Source organism: Podarcis melisellensis (assembly GCF_964234715.1).
Source record: "Podarcis melisellensis genome assembly, chromosome: W".
In the NCBI taxonomy this organism is placed as follows: Eukaryota; Metazoa; Chordata; class Lepidosauria; order Squamata; family Lacertidae; genus Podarcis; species Podarcis melisellensis.
The window spans coordinates 24,460,582-24,471,154 of NC_138535.1; positions in this window are offsets into that span (position 1 = coordinate 24,460,582).

Genomic DNA, 10,573 nt, shown 5'->3' on the forward strand with positions numbered 1-10,573 from the left:
TCTTTACACTCCTCAATTTTACAACAGTTTTTAAGAAATATTTTAAATTTCTTCCAGTCCTCTTCCACTGTCTCTTTCCCCTGGTCTCGGATTCTGCCGGTCATCTCTGCCAGTCCCATGAAGTCTGTCACCTTTGTCTGCCATTCTTCCAGAGTAGGTAGTTCTTGCATCTTCCAATACTTTGCCAGAAGAATTCTTGCTGCTGTGGTAGCATACATAAAAAATGTCCTATCCTTCTTTGGCACCAATTGGCCAACCATACCCAGGAGAAAAGCCTCAGGTTTCTTAGGAAAAGTCCACTTAAGGACCTTCTTAATTTCATTATAGATCATTTCCCAAAAGGCTTTAATCTTTGGGCAGGTCCACCAAAGGTGGTAAAAGGTACCTTCAGTCTCATTACATTTCCAGCATTTATTACTGGGCAAATGGTAAATTTTTGCAAGCTTGACTGGGGTCATGTACCACCTGTAAATCATTTTCATTATGTTCTCTTTTAAGGCATTACATGCCGTGAACTTAACACCAGTGGTCCATAACTGTTCCCAGTCAGCAAACATAATGTCATGACCTATATCTTGTGCCCATTTAATCATAGCTGATTTCACTGTTTCATCCTGTGTATTCCATTTCAACAGCAAGTTATACATTCTAGACAAATTCTTAGTATTGGGTTCTAACAGTTCTGTTTCTAATTTTGACCTCTCCTTCTGAAATCCTATTTTCCTGTCCTGCTTAAATGTCTCATTTATCTGATGGTAATGTAACCAATCTCGAACTTTGAACTTTAATTTCTCATAACTCTGAAGTTTAAGCTTCTCACCATCTTGTTCTAGGATTTCACAGTATTTTGGCCAATTTGAATCCATATTAAGTTTTTTCACCGCCTTAGCTTCCATTGGTGACAACCACCTGGGAGTTTTACTTTCCAACAAGTCTTTATATCGAGTCCAAACATTGTATAATGCTTTCCTGACAATATGGTTTTTAAAACTTTTATACACCTTTGCCTTGTCGTACCATAGATATGCATGCCAACCAAAGTTATTATCATACCCCTCCAAATCTAAAATGTCTGTGTCTTCAAGAAGTAGCCAGTGTTTTCAACCAGCAAAAAGCTGCTGCTTCATAATAGAGTCTTAAGTCCGGCAGGGCAAAGCCCCCTCTATCTTTTGCATCAGTTAAAATCTTAAATTTTATTCTGGGCTTTTTGCCCTGCCAGACAAATTTAGATATGTCTTTCTGCCACTTCTTGAACCAGTCCATCTTGTCCAAAATCTGTAGGGTCTGAAATAAAAATAACATTCTAGGCAATACATTCATCTTAATAACAGCAATTCGGCCTAACAAGGAAAGTCTCAACTTAGACCATATTTCTAGATCTTTCTTTACTTCTGTCCAACATTTTTCATAATTGTCTTTAAATAAATTCACATTCTTAGATGTTAAGTTCACCCCCAGGTATTTCACTTTTTTCGTTGGTATCTTCGGTTCTCTTTCCTCTGCCTCTTTTTGTAGATTTTCCTTGTGATCTTTCAAAAATCTCTCTTTATCCTCCTCTGATCTTATCTTCACCTTTTTCCCTTTATAGGTAAAAGACAGGCCTTGAGGAAACTCCCACCTAAAAATGATACTGTTTCTTCTTAACAGATACACTAGATCTCCGTATTTAGCTCTAAGGTCCAATAGGTGTTTTGGAATATCTTTAAAAATTTCAATCCTTGAGTCTTCTATCTCCAATGATTTCTGGTAGTGGAGGCTCAATATTTTATCCCTCTCTTCTTTAGATCTGAGTGTAATCAGACAGTCTCTTACCCTGTTTTTTCTTCCCCCTTTGCCGCCTTTACCGAGTCTGAAGGCAGTCACTATCTTAAAATCTTTGTCCTGATCAAGGCCCCAGAATTCTTCAAATTCCTGTGTCAGAAATTCACTCAAATTATTTTGTTCCAATTCTGGTACCGACCTGATCCTTAAATTGGTCTGTTTGTCTCTTAGTTCAATCAAGGACAATTGCACCTTATGATCCTCAAGTTGTTTATTAATTGGCTGTATCCTTTCTTCTACCGCCTGCGCCTTCTCTTTTGCTTCCTCAGCAATTTTTCTTGTCAATTTAGATTCCTGCAGCAGCCAATCAATGGCCTGTGTGTTGGAGCTGATAGTTGTGGTGTTTAAGTCGATTTTAGCTGACAATTTTTCCAGAGCTCCAAATATTTTATCTAATGATGCATTTAATGTCTCTTCAGAGCCCCCACCTTTTGCTCCAGACTGTCCAATTTCTTCTTTTTCTAAAACAGGTGGGGCTACTACTGATTGTCTTCATTGCTGCAGCCTGGTTTTTATCTTTGAGGATTTTTCCTGGGATTTTCCCTGAGGTTGAAGCTGATCCATTACTTTATCTTTGAAACTCAAGGTCACTCTCACGGTTCAGATTCTTTAGTAATGGGAAAATTTCCTGGCCAGCTGTAATGGAAAATCCCCAGTTATATCACAAGCCTCCTCTAGGGGAGCTCCTTGGCAACAATGTTCTTTTCAAAGTAACTTATTTCTATAGGCAGTAGTATACTTCAGTCAAAAGCAACAATTACAAAGAGGGTCCTTCAATAATGTCAGTTCAGTTACAGAGTGATCTCATGTAGTAACAATGTCTTTAAATGGTGCAGAACTTTCCCTGCTGTCTCTGGCAGTCCAATATCAGGGATTAAGTGGTGGTCTTTATTTTTCCCTCACCCTTTTTCCTTCAATCAAGAGGTTTCTTCTCCTCCCCCCCCGCTCTGAGAGGGGGGTACTTATTTCAGACATTAAAATTTAGCTCCTTTTAGCTCAACTTCCCGAATTCTTAGCTTCAAAAAAAAAAAAAAAAAAGCGTCTTTGCTTTAGTCCTATTTACAAAACCGGAAGACGGACTTCCTTTTTGCGCCTTCCCGCTTCAGTGCCAAATTCAAGTTTGTTGCGTTGATCAAAGCAAACAAATCCTTTGATCTCTCACTTTTAACGAAATCTTACTCACGGGTTGTAGTTTAGAAGCCGAATTTTCAAAGGAAAAAGGTCAGCGCTCTCCGGCATCACCTATGCAGCTTCACTCCGCAGAAGTAGCGATTAACTCTAAGCACAGCGCCGCGCACCCCCGTCTCGTTCCGGAGCTTTTTACCAAGCCCCTTTGCCAAACGGGGGGGGGGGGCGCAAAGGTGCCCGCCGAGTTCCACGGTCGCAGGCTTTGCTCTCCTGCGGTTTTTGGAAGGGTCCCCGCTTCGCTGCAGCGGGTAGACCCGATTTCTGCGGAGCTTCTCCCACCTATTCAGATGGATTCCGCCATTGCCGTTGGCGCCGCCTCCGGAAGTCCTGGATTCTGGTTATATAAATGGCCTTGCTTGAAGCTGTGGATTGTGCTCTGCATTAGCAGAGAGGCTCTACTTAGTTGCAAACGAAGCACATTTCAGTTATTAGAGAAACCGGTGTTTCCATGCAGGCTTGTTCAGGAACTCTGTGAACTAGACAGCCGCTGTTTTAAACTGGCCCTTTTTCTGGCAGGTTAAACAATTAAAGTTGACTTGATTCACTTCATCCGCCAACTACCCTTCTAAGCAAACAGAGCAATTACAAATAAAAGGTTCTCCAACCGTGCGCTATCCCTATCTGCAAGCGAGCTCTCCCACAAAGTGGGTGGGGGGACAGGGGATCCCCTCTGCTGTGCTCTGCCTCAACGCCCCAAAGACAAGCCATCCAGCTGGAGAAAAGGGGGGAGGGGTGTACGCCACAGGAACGGCCAAGAACGCTGATTTTTGCTCAGCAATGAGGCGTTAAAGCAGACATACCTTCCTCTGGGTCTCTTCTCTCTCGGGTCAGGCTCTCCCTGTCCACAGCGGCGGCTGCAGCAAGGTCGGGGCACCCACCCCCAGCCAGCGGATTGGCTGGTTGGAATGTCCCCGGATTTAATTAATGTCCCCGGATGTAGTTGGGACCTCCGATGCTGCTTGCTGCCATGGCGTCAGCCATTTTGCAGTGCAGGAAGTCCCCAGGTGTAAATCCGGGGACATTCCGGGGACACATTTCTGCCGGGGACAGATTGCTGAATCCGGGGACTCTCCCTGGCAACCGGGGACGACTGGTAAGCCTCCTTCTGGCCTTACCTGAGCAGCAAGTGCAGCTTGCCCTGAATCCCCATGGATCCCTTCAGCTGCCATCAAGTTCCCAGGTGTGGATCTGTTGTCCTGACCTGATTTTTAAATAGAATTCCATTAGCCTTTACATTTTAAACTTTTGACTCTTATCTGCAAACCCGCAGCCCCACCTCCCCACCTGAACACTGGGAGGGCCATGTCCCCGGAATTTGTGAAGACAGGGTTCTCAAAAATACCTCTGGCTTGCGGCTCCTGGAGTGTTGCTGGCAACGCCTGGAGTTTCTCTTCAAGCTCCTGGAGATTCACAAGGAATGTTTGAGTTTCCTTAAATACTGTTTCAGCTCCATGCCACACCCCAGCCAAAAGAGCTCCTATCACTGAGAAAAAGAAGGGAGCATCTGTGCATGTCATTCCGTTCAAGTTGCACCAAAGTGGGACTTGTTCATCTGAGCTCCACAGGCTGGTTTTTCTAATTGTTTGACTGGGGTTGTTTGTTGGTTTTTCTTTAATTTGGGCAAGGCCTTTTTATGTGCCCTTTCAATCCCCAAGAGCCAGCACTGTAAATCAGTTTTAAGGGAGACTTACAACCACAGCTGCCGCCACCCCCCAACATCATCAGCAGTTACACATACAGGCTTTTAAAACTTATTTAATATCTTTTTTAAAAAGTTAACCTTGTAATTCCTAAATCATTTTAAACACTTTGAAATACTTTCTAAAATTCTGCTATTTAACATTTATGTAAATGATGTAATAAAGGAACCCAAATGGCCAGATATTTCCCTGTTTCAGTTTTATCCCATAATATATCCATTTTGCTACATGCCAACGATACGGTGTTGTTAGCACAAACGCAAGTGGGTATGAGGCGATTGCTAAAGAACTTTGGGAGACTGTGTCGTAACAAAGATTTGAATACAAATTATTCCAAGACAAAAGCCGTAGTATTGGGGGCACAGCCCAGGAAGCAGAAATGGCTCCTAAATGGACAAGCCATTGAACAAGCCAGGCATTTCAACTACAGTGGTACCTCTGGTTGCGAAGGGCCTCCGTTCCGGAGGCCCGTTCGCATCATGAGCAGAACGCAACCCGCGTCTGCGCCTGTGTGGGTCGCGATTTGCCGCTTCTGCGCATGCGCATGACGTCATTCTGAGCGTCTGCACATGCGCGAGCAGCGAAACCTGGAAGTAACCCGTTCCGTTACTTCCGGGTCACCGTGGGACGCAATTCTCAAAAATACCTCTTGCTTGCGGCTCCTGGAGTATTGCAGGGAATGGCTGGAGGTTTTCTACAAGCTCCTGGACCTTCAGATCAAATGCTTGATCATCCTTAAGTACTGTTTCTGCCCCCGTCTTAGGGCTATTGGGCACCTTCTTCAGTATTTCAACATCCTGGAGAGGACAGACACTTCCTGCTAGACATTTACTCCAGACATTTACAGAAGGCACAGTGGCACTGGTTGAAGAAGTTGGGAATGAGCAGACAGTGCTATTGCTGAGAAGGAGCTCCACCCCAGGGTGCTAAAGAGCTCTTTCCCTAGCCTGCAGGTGCCAGAAGGCCAAGCGCTGGTGTTGCAGTGGTGGTACTTCAGAGGCGTAGGAGAAAAGGCTGCTCTGGATTCTGGGTATATAAATGGCCTTGCCTGAAGCTGTGGATTGTGCTCTGCATTAGCAGAGAGGCTCTACTTAGTTGCAAATGAAGCACATTTCAGTCATTATAGAAACCGGTGTTTCCATGCATGCTTGTTCAGGAACTCTGTGAACTAGACAGCCGCTGTTCTAAACTGGCCCTTTTTCTGGCAGGTTAAACCATTAAAGTTGACTTGATTCACATCATCCGCCAACTACCCTTCTAAGCAACCAGAGCAATTACAAATAAAAGGTTCTCCAACCGTGCGCTATCCCTATCTGCAAGCGAGCTCTCCAACAAAGTGGGGGGGCAGGGGATCCCCTCTGCTGTGCTTTGCCTCAACGCCCCAAAGACAAGCCGTCCAGCTGGAGAAAAGGGGCGAGGGGTGTACGCCACAGGAACGGCCAAGAACGCTGTTTTTTGCTCAGCAATGAGGCGTTAAAGCAGACAGACCTTCCTCTGGGTCTCTTCTCTCTCGGGTCTGGCTCTCCCTCTCCTCAGTGGCGGCGGCTGCAGCAAGGTCGGGGCACCCCCCCCCCCCAGCCAGCGGATTGGCTGGAATGTCCCCGGATTTAATTAATGTCCCCGGATGTAGTCGGGACCTCCGATGCTGCTTGCTGCCATGGCGTCAGCCATGTTGTAGCGCAGGAAGTCCCCAGGCGTAAATCCGGGGACATTCCGGGGACACATTTCTGCCAGGGACAGATTGCTGAATCCGGGGACTCTCCCTGGCAACCGGGGACGCCTGGTAAGCCTCCTTCTGGCCTTACCTGAGCAGCAAGTGCAGCTTGTCCTGGATCACCGTGGATCCCTTCAGCTGCCATCAAGCTCCCAGGTGTGGATCTCTTGTCCTGACCTGATTTTTAAATAGAATTCCATTAGCCTTTACATTTTTAACTTTGGACTCTTATCTGCAAACCCGCAGCCCCACCTCCCCACCTTAACACTGGGAGGGCCATGTCCCCGGAATTTGTGAAGACAGGATTCTCAAAAATACCTCTGGCTTGCGGCTCCTGGAGTGTTGCTGGCAACGCCTGGAGTTTCTCTTCAAGCTCCTGGAGATTCACACCGAATGCTTGAGTTTCCTGAAATACTGTTTCAGCTGCATGCCACACCTCAGCCAAAAGAGCTGCTATCACTTAAAAAGTTTAAAAAGTTTTTTTTTAATTTCTCATTAAAGAATTATATATATATATCTACTTTTCCATCCCCACTCACCCCTTTTTCTATTTACTTATTACAATGGTTTTGTTCTTTTCTTTCTCTTTTCTGAACAAACAAACAATTTTCAGTAGGATTTTTTGTGTTTTCTTTTTCTTTCTTTCTTCTTTTTCTCTCTATCTCTTTTCTCTGTTCCTTATCTTTTCTTTTCCATCTTGTCTTTTGTCTGACACTATAACTTGAACCACCACAGCGACTTTTGATTTTTAAATAGAATTCCATTAGCCTTTACATTTTTAACTTTGGACTCTTATCTGCAAAATCCCAACCCCACCTCCCCACCTGAACACTGGGAGGGCCATGTCCCCGGAATTTGTGAAGACAGGATTCTCAAAAATACCTCTTCCTTGCGGATCCTGGAGTATTGCTGGTAACGGCTGGAATTTTTCTTCAAGCTCCTGGACCTTCATACGCAATGCTTGATCATCCTTAAGTACTGTTTCCGCCCCCGTCTTAGGGCTTTTGGGCGCCTTCTTCAGTATTTCAACATCCTGGAGAGGACAGACACTTCCTGCTAGACATTTACTCCAGACATTTACAGAAGGCACAGAGGCACTGGTTGAAGAAGTTGGGAATGAGCAGACAGTGCTATTGCTGAGAAGGAGCTCCACCCCAGGGTGCTAGAGAGCTCTTTCCCTAGCCTGCAGGTGCCAGAAGGCCAAGCGCTGATGTTGCAGTGGTGGTACTTCAGAGGCGTATGAGAAAAGGCTGCTCTGGATTCTGGGTATATAAATGGCCTTGCCTGAAGCTGTGGATTGTGCTCTGCATTAGCAGAGAGGCTCTACTTAGTTGCAAATGAAGCACATTTCAGTTATTATAGAAACCGGTGTTTCCATGCAGGCTTGTTCAGGAACTCTGTGAACTAGACAGCCGCTGTTTTAAACTGGCCCTTTTTCTGGCAGGTTAAACGACTAAAGTTGACTTGATTCACTTCATCCGCCAACTACCCTTCTAAGCAACCAGAGCAATTACAAATAAAAGGCTCTCCAACCGTGCGCTATCCCTATCTGCAAGCAAGCTCTCCCACAAAGTAGGTGGGGGGGACAGGGGATCCCCTCTGCTGTGCTTTGCCTCAACGCCCCAAAGACAAGCCGTCCAGCTGGAGAAAAGGGGCAAGGGGTGTACGCCACAGGAACGGCCAAGAACACTGTTTTTTGCTCCGCAATGAGGCGTTAAAGCAGACATACCTTCCTCTGGGTCTCTTCTCTCTCGGGTCGGGCTCTCCCTCTCCTCAGCGGCGGCGGCTGCAGCAAGCTCGGGGCACCCCCCCCCCCCAGCCAGCAGATTGGCTGGCTGGAATGTCCCCGGATTTAATTAATGTCCCCGGATGTAGTCGGGACCTCCGATGCTGCTTGCTGCCATGGCGTCAGCCATGTTGCAGCGCAGGAAGTCCCCAGGCGTAAATCCGGGGACATTCCGGGGACACATTTCTGCCGGGGACAGATTGCTGAATCCGGGGACTCTCCCTGGCAACCGGGGACGCCTGGTAAGCCTCCTTCTGGCCTTACCTGAGCAGCAAGTGCAGCTTGCCCTGGATCACCGTGGATCCCTTCAGCTGCCATCAAGCTCCCAGGTGTGGATCTGTTGTCCTGACCTGATTTTTAAATATAATTCCATTAGCCTTTACATTTTTAACTTTGGACTCTTATCTGCAAACCCGCAGCCCCACCTCCCCACCTTAACACTGGGAGGGCCATGTCCCCGGAATTTGTGAAGACAGGATTCTCAAAAATACCTCTGGCTTGCGGCTCCTGGAGTGTTGCTGGCAACGCCTGGAGTTTCTCTTCAAGCTCCTGGAGATTCACACCGAATGCTTGAGTTTCCTGAAATACTGTTTCAGCTGCATGCCACACCTCAGCCAAAAGAGCTGCTATTACTCAAAAAAAGTTTTAAAAGTTTTTTTTTAATTTCTCATTAAAGAATGCTATATATATATATATACTTTTCCATCCCCACTTCCCCCCTTTTCTATTTACTTATTACAATGGTTTTTTTTCCTTTTCCTTCTCTTTTCTGAACAAACAAACAAACTATTTCCAGTAGGATTTTTTGTGTTTTCTTTTTCTTTCTTTCTTCTTTTTCTCTCTATCTCTTTTCTCTTTTCCTTATCTTTTCTTTTCCATCTTGTCTTTTGTCTCACACTCTATTTTGAACCACCTCAGCGACTTTTGATTTTTAAATAGAATTCCATTAGCCTTTACATTTTTAACTTTGGACTCTTATCTGCAAACTCCCAACCCCACCTCCCCACCTTAACACTGGGAGGGCCATGTCCCCGGAATTTGTGAAGACAGGATTCTCAAAAATACCTCTTCCTTGCGAATCCTGGAGTATTGCTGGCAACAGCTGGAGTTTTTCTTCAAGCTCCTGGACCTTCATAGGCAATGCTTGATCATCCTTAAGTACTTTTTCCGCCCCCGTCTTAGGGCTATTGGGCGCCTTCTTCAGTATTTCAACATTCTGGAGAGGACAGACACTTCCTGCTAGACATTTACTCCAGACATTTACAGAAGGCACAGAGGCACTGGTTGAAGAAGTTGGGAATGAGCAGACAGTGCTATTGCTGAGAAGGCGCTCCACCCCAGGGTGCTAAAGAGCTCTTTCCCTAGCCTGCAGGTGCCAGAAGGCCAAGCGCTGGTGTTGCAGTGGTGGTACTTCAGAGGCGTATGAGAAAAGGCTGCTCTGGATTCTGGGTATATAAATGGCCTTGCCTGAAGCTGTGGATTGTGCTCTGCATTAGCAGAGAGGCTCTACTTAGTTGCAAATGAAGCACATTTCAGTCATTATAGAAACCAGTGTTTCCATGCAGGCTTGTTCAGGAACTCTGTGAACTAGACAGCCGCTGTTTTAAACTGGCCCTTTTTCTGGCAGGTTAAACGATTAAAGTTGACTTGATTCACTTCATCCGCCAACTACCCTTCTAAGCAACCAGAGCAATTACAAATAAAAGGCACTCCAACCGTGCGCTATCCCTATCTGCAAGCAAGCTCTCCAACAAAGTGGGGAGGGACAGGGGATCCCCTCTGCTGTGCTTTGCCTCAACGCCCCAAAGACAAGCCGTCCAGCTGGAGAAAAGGGGGGAGGGGTGTACGCCACAGGAACGGCCAAGAACGCTGTTTTTTGCTCAGCAATGAGGCGTTAAAGCAGACAGACCTTCCTCTGGGTCTCTTCTCTCTCGGGTCGGGCTCTCCCTCTCCTCAGCGGCGGCGGCTGCAGCAAGGTCGGGGCACCCCCCCCCCAGCCAGCGGATTGGCTGGAATGTCCCCGGATTTAATTAATGTCCCCGGATGTAGTCGGGACCTCCGATGCTGCTTGCTGCCATGGCGTCAGACATGTTGCAGCGCAGGAAGTCCCCAGGCGTAAATCCGGGGACATTCCAGGGACACATTTCTGCCAGGGACAGATTGCTGAATCCGGGGACTCTCCCTGGCAACCGGGGACGCCTGGTAAGCCTCCTTCTGGCCTTACCTGAGCAGCAAGTGCAGCTTGCCCTGGATCCCCGTGGATCCCTTCAGCTGCCATCAAGCTCCCAGGTGTGGATCTCTTGTCCTGACCTGAATACAAAAGAAGTGATTTTACATCTCTATTCCAACACGAAACCCAGAGCC